The sequence below is a fragment of the Hyperoodon ampullatus genome (assembly GCF_949752795.1).
Source record: "Hyperoodon ampullatus genome assembly, chromosome: 11".
NCBI lineage: Eukaryota > Metazoa > Chordata > Mammalia > Artiodactyla > Ziphiidae > Hyperoodon > Hyperoodon ampullatus.
The window spans coordinates 6,536,786-6,554,596 of NC_136924.1; the positions used below are offsets into that span (position 1 = coordinate 6,536,786).

The 17,811-nt window shown below is 40.9% G+C and overlaps 1 pseudogene across 1 annotated transcript; it reads right to left on the bottom strand.

The window, feature by feature from the left end:
* Positions 1–9,156: 9,156 nt before the first annotated feature.
* Positions 9,157–9,386, bottom strand: LOC307060218 (small nuclear ribonucleoprotein G-like; annotated as a pseudogene). Its single transcript has one exon. The product of its transcript is annotated as a small nuclear ribonucleoprotein G-like (transcript).
* Between the last annotated feature and the right edge of the window lie 8,425 nt (positions 9,387–17,811).

Below are 17,811 nucleotides of genomic sequence, written 5' to 3' on the forward strand. Positions count from 1 at the left end.
AATCTCTCTGAAAGTATTAGATAATTTATGCTGCTTAGAAAAATCTTCACTATTTGTTTTAAATAATTAGGCCTAAGAGTGATTTTGTTTCTTCTACATTTTCTTTGTTGAATGGGAATTCATTCTCTAGGGAAAAAAGAAACTATCTTAAAATAAGAAAGACATCATCCTTATTTTGTATGAAAAATGTTTGGTATTAGAGTTGGATGAAAGTGGATGACAATACTCAAATATTTGGGGTTGGCAGAACAGAAGAATAGAAGAGGATAGAATGAAGTATTTTGAGAGCTTATTCTTTAAATCATCTCTGATTTTCTTTTTAACATGAGAAAATTAAGGTTGGAGAAGTTCAGCTTAAGTTTGTCTTCCAAACTTTAAGTAACTTGTTCTTTCTGTTTTAACTTTTAGTTATCCCTGGTCTTGTCAAAGGTAGTCATTTTTATTATAATTGTATTTCTGTAGATGCCCATGAATATTATGGTGGAGAATGCCTTACATGGGATTGGTGATAGTATTTTGGGGAGAGTTTGCCAGCTATTTCTTTAATATATAGCTATATCTCTATACTTATATCCATGTCTATGTCTGTGTCTGTATTTTTAAAAATGTAATCCATAGGAAAAAATGTATTTTGTGTAGGGACCCAGCACATACACACACACACAACTAAAACAGAAGTTTTCTTTTTTCTCTTTACTTATCTTCTCTACTCTTCAGCTCTGTTTTCTTTTCTGTTTAATTAAGAAGTCTAGTCCCAACCCACTGAAATGATTTTACAACCCACTTATGGGTCTCAGTGCTCAGTTAGAAAAGGCATGATTTTGAAAAAAATACCATTGGCTTATGATGAAAATCCATAATTTCTATAAAAGGAAGCTAAGGATTATTTTGGGATCACATTCCTAGGCTTTGGTAGTTGCTATCATAGAATCAACCCATTCTCTATTCCTGGGCTAGATGGACAATGGCCATGAGTTTGATCTCAAATAGTATTTATCTCCTTATCTTTTTATTCTTGGTGTCATTAATTAGCTGAATTGACCTTGCAGTACTAGAAAGAATAGTCGCAAGTTCTTGAAGCACATGCTGTAAGTGTACTATAAGCTGTAAGTATATACTTATAGCTTTAGAAATCTAGGTTTCAGTAGCCAGAGAGAGAGAGAGAGAGAGAGAGGGACAAACTAAGAGAGAGCAAAGTTCATTACTGTATTCACACAGGAGACTCAGTCATCAGTCCAAAGTGCGCTTAGAACTTTCAACAAACTGTGAAAGCTTTAATCCTGCCCAATACTTAAAATCACATAGATCCCACAGAAGTTAATGGTTTGGGATGGATCTATAGCTTAAACCTTTCAGAACACATGCTGTCATTTTCCTACTCTTTATTCATTAGACAACAGCACTGTGTTGAACCTCACAGTAGGGGACAGTTTTTGTTTTTGCAACTTGATATCCATGAAATCTTCCTTCATGAACTCATGTTTCCTCTCCAGGACCACCTCCCCTGTCCCTTTCTCAGTTCTTGCAGTGAAAGTCATGACGGCAGGGACCAATTCTCAGTTCTGTTTGTTGGATTCTGCAGTACTTTCCTCCCCACCACTGATTGCACTTGAACCCCAAAGCATATTCAAACTCATCCTAAACTTCAGAACCAATACTGAGGAGAGGTAACAGTAATCTAAAGAATTCTGGGGACTTCCCTGGTGGCACAGTGGTTAAGACTCCCTCTGCCGATGAAGGGGACATGGGTTCGAGCCCTGGTCTGGAAAGATCCCACATGCCGCGGAGCAACTAAGCCCATGCGCCACAACTACTGAGCCTGTGCTCTAGAGCCTGCGAGCCACAACTATTGAAGCCCGTGTGCATAGAGCCTGTGCTCTGCAACAAGAGAAGCCACCACAGTGAGAAGCCCGTGCACCTCAACAAAGAGTAGCCCCGCTCACTGCAACTAGAGAAAGCCTGCGTGCAGCAACGAAGACCCAATGCAAACAAAAATAAATAAATAAAATAAATAAATTTATATATATAGAAAAGAATCTGCCTGCCAATCCAGGGGACACGGGTTCAAGCCCTTGTCCAGGAAGATCCCATATGCCGTGGAGCAACTAAGCCTGTGCACCACAACTACTGAGCGTGTGCTCTAGAGCCTGCAAGCCACAACTACTGAGCCCAGGTGCCACAACTACTGAAACCCGCATGCATAGAGCCCGTGGTCCACAACAAGAGAAGGCACCGCAATGAAGAGTAGCCCCCATTCCCCAAAACTAGAGAAAGCCTCTGTGCAGCAACAAAGACCCAATGCAGCCAAAAATTAAAAAAATAAAAAAATAAAGAATTCTGTGATGCAGCATCATGATTTTTGCACCTAAATTGGTTTCGGACTTCGTGCCTCAGTTCTAATAATGGGCCACCCCACCTTGATATGTGGGGCCTGAGTCATTGTTTGTAATTTGTCCATGAAAATCTGATGCTTTGCCTTATTCTTGCTTGGTCCTAGAGTTGTAGATTATGACTGCATCAATTGTCTGACTTCACTGGTACTGCTGACATGATTTACTCGCTCTCTTAGCTTTTCTGGGAACTTCTGGAGGACTGGCCTATAGTCATTTGGCATCTCATGGTTAGAAGTGTTCCTATTTCCCTGTAAAAGCCACCTGAGTGACTACTTTACTAGGCTACCCCTTATTATTTGTTACAATGTTTCAGGTAGTGAGTATTTTTCTCTCACTTGGCCTCCTCCCAGCCTGTGGCTGAGGCAGTTCCAAATGCCTGACCTATTCCCATGGATGAGTCTATTATCAGAGCTGAGCTCCTCCTTTATTTCCCTGCTGATAATTGGACCACATCTGGTAGATTCTCAAGATATATGAAACTAACTTTTTGTTTTCTTTCCCTGTGTCCAATACAGTTTCTTGCTCAGGAAATAGTTGTTGAACAAGCATGTCCATTGGAAAATTTGCATTGCTTGTCACAGTTGTCATTTTATTTGAGGGGTCACAAAAGGAAAACTTGTACCTTGATAACTGTTTTAAGTGAGAAAAATTTGGGAAAAATGAATCTACCTCTTCAAGACTTATTATGAAATAAAATGTCAAAAGGTCATGTTCAGAGGATGTTTACTAACTGCAAAAAACAAACTTTCTTTAAAAAAATTTTTAAAAACATCTTTATTGGCGTATAATTGCTTTACAATGGTGTGTTAGTTTCTGCTTTATAACAAAGTGAATCAGTTATACATATACATATGTTCCCATATCTCTTCCCTCTTGCGTCTCCCTCCCTCCCACCCTCCCTATCCCACCCCTCTAGGTGGTCACAAAGCACCGAGCTGATCTCCCTGTGCTATGTGGCTGTTTCCCACTAGCTATCTATGTTACGTTTGGTAGTGTATATAGGTCCATGCCACTGTCTCACTTTGTAACAGCTTACCCTTCCCCCTCCCCATATCCTCAAGTCCATTCTCTAGGAGGTCTGTGTCTTTGTTCCCGTCTTGCCACTAGGTTCTTCATGACCATTTTTTTTTTTTTTTTTAGATTTCATATATATGTTAGCATACGGTATTTGGTTTTCTCTTTCTGACTTACTTCACTCTGTATGAATGACAGACTCTAGGTCCATCCACCTCATTACAAATAACTCAATTTTGTTTCTTTTTATGGCTGAGTAATATTCCATTGTATATATGTGCCACATCTTCTTTATCCATTCATTTGTTGATGGACACTTCAGTTGCTTCCATGTCCTGGCTATTGTAAATAGAGCTGCAGTGAACATTTTGGTACATGACTCCTTTTGAATTATGGTGTTCTCAGGGTATATGCCCAGTAGTGGGATTGCTGGGTCGTATGGTAGTTCTATTTGTAGTTTTTTAAGGAACCTCCATACTGTTCTCCATAGTGGCTGTATCAATTTACATTCTACCAACAGTGCAAGAGGGTTCCCTTTTCTCCACACCCTCTCCAGCAATTATTGTTTATAGATTTTTTGATGATGGCCATTCTGACTGTTGTGAGATGATATCTCATGGTAGGTTTTTTTTTTTTTTTTTTTTTTTTTGCGGTACGTGGGCCTCTCACTGTTGTGGCCTCTCCCGTTGTGGAGCACAGGCTCTGGACGGGCAGGCTCAGCGGCCATGGCTCACAGGCCTAGCCGCTCTGCGGCATGTGGGATCTTCCTGGACTGGGGCATGAACCCGTGTCCCCTGCATCAGCAGGCGGACTCTCAACAACTGCGCCACCAGGGAAGCCCCCAGCTTTCTTTTGATTTCCATTTCCATGGAATATCTTTTACTATCCTCTCACTTTCAGTCTGTATGTGTCCCTAGGTCTGAGGTGGGTCTCTTGTAGACAGCATATATACGGGTCTTGTTTTTATATCCATTCAGCCAGTCTATGTCTTTTGGTTGGAGCATTTAATCCATTTACATTTAAGGTAATTATTGATATATATGTTCCTATTACCATTTTCTTAATTGTTTTGGGTTTGTTATTGTAGGTTTTTTCCTTCTCTTGTGCTTCCTGCCTAGAGAAGTTCCTTTAGCATTTGTTGTAAAGCGGGTTTGGTGGTGCTGAATTCTCTTAGCTTTTACTTGTCTGTAAAGTTTTTAATTTCTCCGTCAAATCTGAATGAGATCCTTGCCGGGTAGAGTAATCTTGGTTGTAGGTTTTTCTCCTTCATCACTTTAAATGTGTCCTGCCACTCCCTTCTGGCTTGCAGAGTTTCTGCTGAAAGATCAGCTGTTAACCTTATGGGGATTCCCTTGTGTATTATTTGTTATTTTTCCCTTGCTGCTTTTAATATTTTCTCTTTGTATTTAATTTTTGATAGTTTGATTAATATGTGTCTTGGCATGTTTCTCCTTGGATTTATCCTGTATGGGACTCTCTGTGCTTCCTGGACTTGATTAACTATTTCATTTCCCATATTAGGGAAGTTTTCAGCTCTAATCTCTTCAAATATTTTCTCAGTCCCTTTCTTTTTCTCTTCTTCTTCTGGGACGCCTGTAATTCGAATGTTGGTGCGTTTAATGTTGTCCCAGAGGTCTCTGACACTGTCCTCAGTTCTTTTCATTCATTTTGACTTATTCTGCTCTGCAGTAGTTATTTCCCCTATTTTATCTTCCAGGTCACTTATCCGTTCTTCTGCCTCAGTTATTCTGCTGTTGATCCCTTCTAGAGAATTTTTAATTTCATTTATTGTGTTCATCTCTGTTTGTTTGCTCTTTAGTTCTTCTAGGTCCTTGTTAAACGTTTCTTGCATTTTCTCCATTCTATTTCCAAGATTCTGGATCATCTTTACTATCATTATTCTGAATTCTTTTCCGGGTAGACTGCCTATTGCCTCTTCATTTGTTAGGTCTGGTGGGTTTTTGCCTTGTTCCTTCATCTGCTGTGTATTTCTCTGTCTTCTCATTTTGCTTATCTTACTGTGTTTGGGGTCTCCTTTTTGCAGGCTGCAGGTTCTTAGTTCCCGTTGTTTTTGGTGTCTGTCCCCAGTGGCTAAGGTTGGTTTAGTGGGTTGTGTAGGCTTCCTGGTGGAGGGGACTAGTGCCTGTGTTCTGGTGGATGAGGCTGGATCTTGTCTTTCTGGTGGGCAGGTCCACGTCTGGTGGTGTGTGTTTTGGGGTGTCTGTGGCCTTATTATGGGTTTAGGCAGCCTCTGTGCTAATGGGTAGGATTGTGTTCCTGTCTCTCTAGTTGTTTGGCATAGGGTGTCCAGCACTGTAGCTTGCTGGTCGTTGAGTGAAGCTGGGTCTTGGTGTTGAGATGGAGATCTCTGGGAGGTTTTCGCCATTTGATATTATGTGGAGCTGGGAGGTCTCTTGTGGACCAGTGTCCTGAAGTTGGCTCTCCCACCTCAGAGGCACAGCCCTGACACCTGGCTAGAGTACCAAGAGCCTGTCCTCCACATGGCTCAGAATAAAAGGGAGAAAAAGAAAGAAAGAAGAAGATAAAATAAAATAAAGTAAAATACAGTTATTAAAATAAAAAATAATTATTAAAAAAATTTTTTTAAAGTAATAAAAAATTTAAAAAGAAAGAAAGAAGAGAGCAACCAAACCAAAAAGCAAATCCACCAATGATAACAAGTGCTAAAAACTATACTTAAAAACAAACAAACAAAAAACCCCCCAAAAACAAAAAAACGGACAGACAGAACCCTAGGACAAATGGTAAAAGTGAAGCTATACAGACAAAATCACACAAAGAAGCATACACATACACACTCACAAAAAGAGGAAAAAGGAAAAAAAAATATATCGTTGCCCCCAAAGTCCACGTCCTCTATTTGGGATGATTCCTTGTCTATTCAGGTATTCCACAGATGCAGGCTACATCAAGTTGATTGTGGAGATTTAATCCGCTGCTCCTGAGGCTGCTGGAGAGATTTCCCTTTCTCTTCTTTGTTCGCACAGCTCCCGGAGTTCAGATTTGGACTCGCCTCTGCGTGTAGGTCGCCTGAGGGCGTCTGTTCTTCACTCAGACAGGACTGGGTTAAAGGAGCAGCGGATTCGGGGGGGCTCTGACTCACTCAGGCCAGGGGGAGGGAGGGGCACGGAGGCGGGGCGAGCCTGCGGCGGCAGAGGCCGGCGTGACGTTGCACCAGCCTGAGGCATGCCGTGCGTTCTCCCGGGGAAGTTGTCCCTGGATCCCGGGACCCTGGCAGTGGCGGGCTGCACAGGCTCCCGGAAGGGCGGTGTGGATAGTGACCTGTGCTCGCACACAGGCTTCTTGGTGGCGGCAGCAGCAGCCCCAGCGTCCCACGCCCGTCACTGGGCTCCGCGCTTTCAGTCGCGACTCGCGCCCGTCTGTGGGGCTCCTTTAAGCAGCGCTCTGAATCCCCTCTCCTCGCGCACCAGGAAACCAAGAGGGAAGAAAAAGTCTCTTGTCTCTTCGGCAGCTCCAGATCTTTCCCTGGACTCCCTCCCGCCTAGCTGTGGTGCATTAGCTCCCTTCAGGCTGTGTTCACACAGCCAACCCCAGTCCTCTCCCTGCGATCCGACCTCCGAAGCCCGAGCCTCAGCTCCCAGCCCCCGCCCACCCCAGCGGGCGAGCCGACAAACCTCTCGGTCTGGTGAGTGACGGTCGGCACCGATCCTCTGTGCGGGAATCTCTCTGCTTTGCCCTCCGCACCCCTGTGGCTGCGCTCTCCTCCGTGGCTCCGAAGCTTCCCCCCTCCGCCACCTGCAGTCTCCGCCCGTGAGGGGGCTTCCTAGTGTGTGGAAACCTTTCCTCCTTCACAGCTCCCTCCCACTGGTGCAGGTCCTGTCCCTATCCTTTTGTCTGTTTTTTCTTTTTTCTTTTGCCCTACCCAGGTATGTGGGGAGTTTCTTGCCTTTGGGGAGGTCTGAGGTCTTCTGCCAGCGTTCAGTGGGTGTTCTGAAGGAGTTGTTCCACGTGTAGATGTATTTCTGATGTATTTGTGGGGAGGAGGGGGATCTCCATGTCTTACTCTTATACCATCCTGAAGCTCCCCCCCACACTGTTTCATTTTGATGCTACAACTTTTGAGTGTGTTCCTTGTAACCTCAAATGGATTAAAAAAATATTTTTATTATGATAAAATTAAAATGTTATGGTATGAAACTGTTTCATGACACAACAAAGTAAGAGGGAAAGAAAGAAAGAGGGAAAGAAAAAAGAGAAAGAAAGAGGGAGAGGAAGGAAGGAAGAAAGAAAGAAAAAAAAAGAAAGTAAGAGAGAGGGACTTCCATGGTCGTCCAGTGTTTAAGAATCCGTCTTGCAATACAGGGGACGTCAGTTCAGTCCCTGGTCGGGGAACTAAGATCCCACATGCCATGGGGCAACCAAGCCCTCATGCCACAACTAGAGAGCTCGCATGCCTCAGCTACAGAGCCTGCACGCTCTGGAGCCTGTGTGCCACAGCAAGAGAGAAGCCCATGCAGCACAACGAAGAGCCCGTGTGCCGGAACGAAAGATCCTGCATGCCACAACTAAGACCCGATGCAGCCAAAAAAAGGAAAAGTTAAAAAAAAAAAAGAAAGAAAAAAAAGAGTCGGGTTCCAATGTAGTCCCCTGATGGTACTAACCCAAAGATCTTGCACTCTATTGTGTTCATTCAGAAATTTTATTTTGAAGAAACTAGAAATTCAGTTTAATTAATATTATTATGTGTCAAGTTTCAGTTGGCGAAAACAACATCCTGTTAATAGAGGAAAAAATATTGTTGTGCTTCCTAAGGGAATGTGTTAGATTTGGAGTGTAATGACTAAAAGTACACTATGTTGATAAGTTAAATGTAAATTAACTAATAAAAGCATATTAGATACACTTCCCTGAAAATACACATGGGATTGAAAAGTCCTCTAAAATGTCTTTGTGGGTTTGGGTATTCAATAATTTTAAAACACAACTGAAACATTTATTTAGCCCTTCTTACAGACAAGCTTATCAACCTTGCATAGAAAGGTGTTCTCCTGTGTCTGGGTCTGAGAAGAGCAAAAGAAAAGATTCAGCTGGGAAGGGATAAATGCAGGAAGGAAAATCAGTGCAGCAAGAGAGAATGCAGGACAAAATACTGCTGTAATTGCTTTAAATGCAGATCACGGGCTCTTTGCATTTTTGCCAATTCTGCTTAAGCACCAGAATATTAAAACTAGCTTTCAAGGAGCTCCCTGTCTCAGCGCACAGGCAGACATGCAAACAAATGATTGGGGTAGAATGTAGTGGCAGAGCAGTGGAATGAGAGACAAACTATCTGGTGAGTGAGCCATGAAGGCTTCACCGTGTAGGTCTCCAAGGGGGGCTAAGACTTTGCTGGATGAAGAGGAAGAGAAAGGCATTGCGGGGAAGAGCATAGCTAGAGCCGAGGTGTCAAGATGTGAAAGCATCCGGCATGTTGAGGGAAAGAGTAAATGGCCAGGTGTGGCTCTAGGAGCAATATATTTGGGGGAAGGGGTTGCTGGCATGAAGCGACGAGAAAGGTAGATTGGAACCAAATGATCAAAGACTTCCGATGTCAGGGAATTTTGTATCTGATCTTAGCAAGTTATCAGCATTTTGGTTTTTAAACATTTCAATAAAAAATTTAATATGACAAGTGTGCATCACCTGACTTTTACATCACAATAAAACAAGCCCTTTGAGGATGGGACATGTGGAAGCAATTGATTTCTCTGTTGAACACAGCTATCATTTATACTCTTTCTAGGGATTCTAACATGATGATACTATTTCCTTGTATTATCCCCTTTCCAATAGTGTTCTGTTGCCCTGGATATGATCTCCACACATTCATCTATCACAAGATTCATAAAGGGATCAAATTCCCACAATATTCCTTGGATACATCTGTTGCTGTTTAATTTCAGTAATAACTTCTTGTCCTTAAATTTTTTTCAACTTGGGATGGTGAGCCTTGCTCATGGTGTCTACTCAGTGTGCTTAGAGCTGCCTTGAAATGGTACTTGTGGTCTCCCTCACACTCCTGTGGTATCATCAGAGGTTTTTAAAGAGGAAAAGGACAAGGATGTATTCAGTAGTCTTCCTTCTAGGCTAATCTACCTGGAACACCAAGCCCAGGGCCTTGTTAGAGGACACTGCCGCCCTCTGGGTCATTGCCACCTCTCACTCATGCTCTCCAACCTCAATTAAGCAATGTGTCTATCACACACCACTTTTAGCTTCCCTTATCATTCTTCTCAAACTTTCACAGCTTCCTTAAAACCGTACCAAGTGCCAATACCCTCTTCCTTTCTTTTTTCAAGCAACTGGTGATTGCCATTGCTTCCCAGACTATATTTGATCCGTGGAACATCTGTTGTTTTTATCTGGTTATCTGTGGTTAACCAGAGTCAGTTAACATTCTTATCATGGTCATCCATGGCATTGATAGCCCTGGACGTATGACATCTACATCAATTCAGGCAAGACCTGCACCTGCATCATAAAGTAGACTAATCATCTTTTAAATACATAGTTATTGAGTACCTATTATGTGAAGGATATTTTAGGCACTGGAGAGACAGTGAAGACTAAAACAAATGAGACATCTGCTCCCTGGAGTTTCATGGCTTATAACAGGGGCAAACTACAGCTTGTGGATCAAATCTGGCCCATCATCTATTTTTAATATAAAGTTTTATTGAAACACAGGCACATTCATTGTTTATGTATTGTCTATGGCTGCTTTCATGCTAAAAGGGCAGAGTTATGTAGTTGCAACAGAGACTGATTGGCCTGGAAAGCCTACATGTTTACTCTCACTTTTTTTTTTTTTTTTTTTTTCGTATGTGGGCTTCTCACTGTTGTGGCCTCTCCCGTTGCGGAGCACAGGCTCCGGACGCGCAGGCCCAGCGGCCATGGCTCACGGGCCCAGCCGCTCCGCGGCATGTGGGATCTTCCCAGACCGGGGCACGAACCCGTGTCCCCTGCATCGGCAGGCGGACTCTCAACCACTGCGCCACCAGGGGAGCCCTACTCTCACTTTTTACAGAAAGAGTTTGCTGATCCCTGCTCCAGAACAGTGCTTCTTGAACTATCTGTAATCAAAAGCCAGTTTCATTTTACTTATTTATCTTTTATAAGTTTATTTATTTATTTATTTTTGGCTGTGTTGGGTCTTCGTTGTGGTGCACGGGCTTCTCATTGCGGTGGCTTCTCTTGTTGTGGAGTATGGGCTGTAGGCGCGTGGGCTCAGTAGCTGTGGCTCGCGGGCTCTAGAGCACAGGCTCAGTAGTTGTGGCACACAGGCTTAGTTGCTCTGTGGCATGTGGGATCTTACCAGACCAGGGCTCAAACCTGTGTCCCCTGCATCAGCAGGCAGATTCTTTTTTTTTTTTTTTTTTTAATTTTTATTTATTTATTTATTTATTTATTTATGGCTGTGTTGACTCTTCGTTTCTGTGCGAGGGCTTTCTCTAGTCGCGGCAAGTGGGGGCCACTCCTCATCGTGGTGCGCAGGCCTCTGACTATCGCGGCCTTTCTTGTTGCGGAGCACAGGCTCCAGACGCGCAGGCTCAGTAATTGTGGCTCACGGGGCTAGTTGCTCCGCGGCATGTGGGATCTTCCCAGACCAGGGCTCGAACCCGTGTCCCCTGCATTGGCAGGCAGACTCTCAACCACTGCGCCACCAGGGAAGCCCCAGCAGGCAGATTCTTAACCACCGTGCCACCAGGGAAGTCCCCAGTTTCATTTTATATTGTATTTTATTTTATAGTGAGAGGATCACTTAACATAAGATCTATCCTCTTAACCAGTTTCTAAGTGTATAATATATTATTGTTGACTGCAGGTACAGTGTTGAACAGCAGATCTCTAGAGCTTATTTTTTTTTTTTTTTTTTTTTTTTTTTTTTTTTGTGGTATGCGGGCCTCTCACTGTTGTGGCCTCTCCCGTTGCGGAGCACAGGCTCCGGATGCGCAGGCTCAGCAGCCATGGCTCACGGGCCCAGCCGCTCCGCGGCATATGGGATCCTCCCAGACCGGGGCACGAACCCGCATCCCCTGCATCGGCAGGCGGACTCTCAACCACTGCGCCACCAGGGAGGCCCTCTAGAGCTTATTTATCTTTCTTGACTGAAACTTTATCCCCATTTCCTCCTCTCTGTAGCCCCTGGCAACCACCATTCCACTCTTTGATTCTATGAATTTGATTATTTTAGATACCTTATATTAGTGGAAGTATTCAATATTTATGTTTCTGTGATTGGCTTATTTTTCTTAGCATAATGTCCTCAAGATTCATTCATGTTGTATATTGCAGGATTTCCTTCTTTTTAAGGTCAAAGAGTATTCTATTTTATGTATATACCACATTTTCTTTATCCATTCATCTAATGGTGGACATTTAGGTTATTTCCACATCGTGGCTATTGTGAATATTACTGTAATAAACATAAAAGCACTATTATCTTTTAGAGATCCTGATTTAAATTCTTTTGGATTAATACCCACAAATGGGACTGCTGGGTTATATGGTAGTTGTATTTTTAATTTTTTGAGAAACCTCCATACTGTTTTCAATAGCAGTGGCACCATTTTGCATTCCCACCAACAATGTACAAGGGTTCCAATTTCTCTACATCCTAGCCAACACTTCTTGTCTTTTTTTTGATAATAAGCAAACTGACAGGTGTGAGGTGATATCTCATTGTGGTTTTGATTTGAATTTCTTTGATAATTAGTGATGTTGAGCATTTTTTCATATACCATTGACCTTTTGCATGTCTTTTTTAGAGAAATGTTCAGTCTAGTTCATTTTTTTTTTTTTTTTTTTTGCGGTACACGGGCCTCTCACTGTTGTGGCCTCTCCCGTTGTGGAGCACAGGCTCTGGACGCGCAGGCCCAGCGGCCATGCCTCACGGGCCCAGCCACTCCGCGGCATGTGGGATCCTTCTGGATTGGGGCATGAACCCATTTCCCCTGCACAGGCAGGCGGACTCTCAACCACTGTGCCACCAGGGAAGCCCAGTCTAGTTCATTTTTAAATCAGAGTATTAGTTTGTTTTTTTTTAACTATTGAGTTGTAGGAATTTGTCATATATTTTAGACAATAACCCCTTTTCAGATATGTGATTTGCAAATATTTTCTCCCATTCCATAGGTTGCCTTTTAATTGTTCCCTTTACTGTGCAGAAACTTTTTAGTTTGATGTAGTGCCACTTGCTTATTTTTGTTGCCTGTGCTTTTGCTGTCATATCTATGAAATCATCACCAAGGCCACTGTCATGAAGTTTTTCTCCTACGTTTTCTTCTAGGAGTTTTACAGTTTTTGGTCTTATGTTTAAGAATTTGATGCATTTTGAGCTGGTTTTTCTGTATGATGTAAAGTAAGGGTGCAGTTTCATTCTTTTACATGCAGATATCCAGTTTTCCCCACACTTTTTGTTGAACAAACTATCCTTTTTCCCATTGTGTATTCCTGGTACCCTTTTCAAATGTTAGTTGACCATATACGCACGGATTTATTTCTCTGCTTTGTACTCTGTTTTGATTTTATGTTTTAATTAAAATATTGTACCATACTGTTTTGATTACTCTAGCTTTGTAATATATTTTGAAATCAGGAACTGTGATACTGCAGCTTTGTTCTTCTTTCTCAAGATTGATTTGGCTATTCACAGTCTTTTGTGATTTCATATGAATTTTAGAACTGTTTTTTTCTGTTTCTGTGAAAAATGCCATTGGGATATTGATAGAGAATACAATGAACCTGTAGATTACTTTGGATAGTATGGTCATTTTAACAATATCAGTTCTTCCAATCAGTGAACATAAGATGTTTTTCCATTTGTTTGTGTCATATTCATTTCTTTTATCAGTGATTTGTAGTTTTCAGTATTCAAGTCTTTCACCCCTTTAGTTAAGGTTATTCATATGTATTTTATTCCTTTTGGTGCTATTATAGGTAGGATTATTTTCCTAATTTCCTTTTCAGATAGTTCATTGTTAGTCTATATAAATGCTACTGATTTTTGTATGTTGATTTTGTAACCTGCAACTTTACTGAATTTATTAGTTCTAATAGCTTTTTAAAAAATGGAATCTTTAGGGTTTTCTATGTATAAGATCATGTTGTCTGCGAACAGGAACACTTTTAATTCCTCCTTTCTAATTTGGATGGCTTTTATTTCTGTTTCTTGCCTAATTTCTCTGGCTAAGTCTTCTAGTACTATGTTAAGCAGAAGTGGTGAGAGTGGGCATCCTTGCCTTGTTCATGATCTTAAAAGAAAAGCTTTTAGCTTTTCACCATTGAGTATGTTAGTTGTGGGCTTGTCATTGTGGGCTTGTCATATATATCCTTTATTATGATGAGGTACATTTCTTTTCTATTCCTAGTTTATTAAGAGTTTTTATCATAAAAGGTGTTAGATTTTTTCAAATGCTTTTTCTGCATCCATTTACATGATCATATGATTTTTATTCTTTATTCTATTAATGTTGTGTATCACATTAATTGATTTTTGTATGTTGAAACATCCTTGTATCCCAGGGATAAATCTCACTTTGTCATGCTTATGATCATTTTAATATGCTAGTGAATTTGCTTTGTTAGCATTTTGCTCTGGATTTTTGCACCTCTTTTCATCAGGTTGGCATGTAGTTTTCTTTTCTTGTGGTGTTTTTGTCTGTCTTTAGTATCAAAATAAGGCTGACCTCTTAAAATGAGTTTTCAAGTGTTCCCTCCTTTTCAATTTTTTGAAAGAGAAGGATTGGTGTTAATTTGTCTTTAAATGTTTGGTAGAATTCATCAGTGAAACCATCTGGTCCTAGACTTTTCTTTTTGGGGAGGTTTTTGATTATTGATTCAATCTCTGTGTTGGTTAGAGGTTTATTCATACTTTCTATTTCTTCATGATTTTATTTATAGTATGTTTCTAGGAATTTATCTGTTTCTTCTAGGTTATCCAATTTGTTGGCATACTGTTGTGCATCATAGTCTCTTTTGATACTTTTCATTTCTGTGGCATCAGTTGCAATGTCTCTTCTTTCATTTCTGATTTTTTTTTTTTTTTTTTTTTTTTTTTTTTTTTTTTTTGCGGTACGCGGGCCTCTCACTGTTGTGGCCTCTCCCGTTGCGGAGCACAGGCTCCGGACGCGCAGGCTCAGCGGCCATGGCTCACGGGCCCAGCCGCTCCGCGGCATATGGGATCCTCCCAGACCGGGACACGAACCCGTATCCCCTGCATCGGCAGGCGGACTCTCAACCACTGCGCCACCAGGGAGGCCCTCATTTCTGATTTTAATATTTGGGACTTCTCTGTTTTTTTCTCAGTCTAGACAAAGTTTTTAAACTTTATTTTTTCAAAAAACCCAGCTCTTAGCTTCATTCATTTTTTGCTACTGCTTTTCTGTTTTCTATTTCATTTATTTCTGCTCTTACCTTTGTTGTGTCCTTCCTTCTGCCAATTAGCGTGTTCCTCCTTTTCCTAGTTTCTTGATGTGCACAGGTAAGTTGTTTATTTGAAATCTTTTTTCTTTTTTCTTTTTTTTTTTGCATTATGCGGGCCTCTCACTGTTGTGGCCTCTCCCGTTGTGGAGCACAGGCTCCGGACGCGCAAGCTCAGCGGCCATGGCTCACGGGCCCAGCCGCTCTGCGGCATGTGGGATCTTCCCGGACCGGGGCACGAACCCGTGTCCCCTGAATCGGCAGGCGGGCTCTCAACCACTGCGCCACCAGGGAAGCCCCTTTTTTCTTTTTTAACACAGGCATTTATTTCTATGAACTTCCCTTTTAGTACTGCTTTTGCAGCATCCCATAAATTTGGTGTGTTGTGTTATCATTTTTGTTGTCTCAGAATATTTTTAAATTTCCTTTTTGATTTTTTTCTTTGAACCAGTGGTTGTTCAAGAGTATGTTGTTTAATTTTCATGCTTGTCAATTTTCCAGTTTTCCTTTTTCTATTGATTTCCAGTTTCATTTCTTTGTGGTATGATTTCAATCTTCTTAAATTTGTTAAGGCTAGTTTTTTGTCCTAACATGTGAGCTATCCTGGAAAAAGATCTGTGTGTGCTTGAGGAGAATGTGTATTCTAATGTTGTGGGGTAGAATGTTCTACATATGTTAACAAATGTTTGCTCTATTGTGTTATTCAGGCCCTCTATTTCTTTACTGATCTTCTGTTCAGATGTTACAGTCCATTATTGAAGGTGGGGAACTGAAGTCTCCTACTTTTGTTGTATTGGTGTTTATTTCTTCCATCAGTTCTGTCAATGTTTGCTATATATTATTTATGTGCTCTGACCTTGGATGCATATGTAACTGTTATATCTTCCTGGTAGATTGATCCTTTTATCAGTATATAATATCCTTTTTCTCTTGCGACTTTTTTTCTTTCAACCCCTGCTCTCTTTTGGTTACCATTTCCATGGAATATTTTTTTCCATCCTTTCATTTTCAGCTTATATGTGTCCTTAAATCTAAAGTGAGTTTCTTGTAGACAGCATGTCGTTGGGTCTTGTTTTTAATTCACTCAGCCACTCTATGTCTTTTGGTTAGAGAATCTAATCCATTTACATTTAAAGTAATTATTGATACAGAAGACTTTACTGTTACCATTTTGTTAGTTGTTTTCTGTTAAGATCATTTAAAAAATTTAAGAAGTCAGTTGTGGACAGATGCTTTTGTAGATTATAATAAAAATGAATTACTAGAAAAACAAAATAAAAAGTCAAATATGGAAAATACAAACCATAATTACTATATCAAATTGTTATAAAAGTTCTAAAAATTTAATCTTAGTTTCTGTTTTTATCTCCTGGAGGATAAGTAATAAATAATTTGCAGATCAGCACTGGCCAGTAAACCATACTTTGAGGAGTGCTAGTCTAGAAGGAAAGATGGAAATCAATCAAATAATAACACAAATAATTATCCTAGATCAAATTTTACTAAGAGCTATGATTAAAAATCATCAAATTATGTGTGCCCTTGGTGCAGGGGAGACCAAGACAGGAATTTCTGAAGAGAAGAGCTCTGAGCTGAGATTAATGTGTGTGAATTAGTCATACAGAGAGTATTTATTTACCAGAATCTGATGACAGTAAGAGAGCATCTGTGGAAATAGAACTACATGTGCAAAACCCTATGGTGGGAAGGAAATTAATACATGCTTGGAACTGTGTCAAGCACTTCATGTGTATTTTTCACTTAATCCCCTCAACAATCCAGTAAGTTCATTATTATCTTACAGTCATACTGTCCATCCTCAGTTAAGCAAAACATTAGCATGCCTCTTTTTATCATCTATCTTATAGATAAGAAACCTGAGGAGTAGAGATGTGAAATAACTTATTCAAAATCACTTAGCTATCTAGTAAGGGGTAGGATTGGAATTGGATTCCAAGACTGTTTGATGCCACAGTCTGTTCTTTTACCCACTGTACTATGCTACTATCATATTTAATCTGAATAACCCATGATTTCAACCCTGAGTCATTTGCCTCCAGTTCCCAGCAATCTTTAAGAACCATCTTAATTTTACTGTCTTCCTTGGTAAAGCTGGAATCTATGATAAGATTTATCACACTTCCATTGTTTCCACTGAGAAAATGGATGGAGAACCAGAATATTCCATGAAGGTTAGGATTAGGCACCATAGCCCTTAGTAGTAGTACATTTTTAAAGGAGAGGTATGTAGCTCATATCAGAATTATGTTCATTTGTGAGTAATAAGAACTCCAAATAATAGTTGCTTCAAGATTGAAAGTTGTTTCTGTCTCATGTAAAACTGCACAGACAGATAGTTCAGACTCTATTCTATGAAGTCATCAAGGCCCCAGGCTTCTTCTCTCTTGCTTTTCTGACATCCACAGCAAGCCATCTTATGATCCAAGATGACTGCTCAGGCACTGTATTAGTTTCCTAGGGCTTCTGCAACAAAGTGCCATGAACTAGGTGGCTTACAATAATGGAAATTTATTGTCTCACAGTTCTGGAGGCTGAAAGTCTGAAATGAAGGAGTGTGGCCACACTCTCTCTAAAGGATGTAGTGAAGAATCCTTCCTTGCCTCTCCTAGCTTCTGCTGCTTGCTGGCATTCTTTGGTTTTCCTTTGCTTGTAGATGTATTACTCTGATCTCTACCTCTGTCATAACAGGGCTATCTTCTCTACATTGTCTTCCTTCTGTGCCCATCAGGGTGTCTTCACGTGGTGTTGTCCCTATTTGTCTGTGTTCAAAGTTTTCTCTTATGAGGATAACAGTTGTATTAGATTAAGGCCCACTCTAATAACCTTATCTTAACTTGATTACATCTGTAAAGACCCTATTTCCAAATAAAGTCTCATCCAGAGGGACTGGGGGTTAGGACTTCACTGTATCTTATTTTTTGGAGGGAGGTACAACTTAACC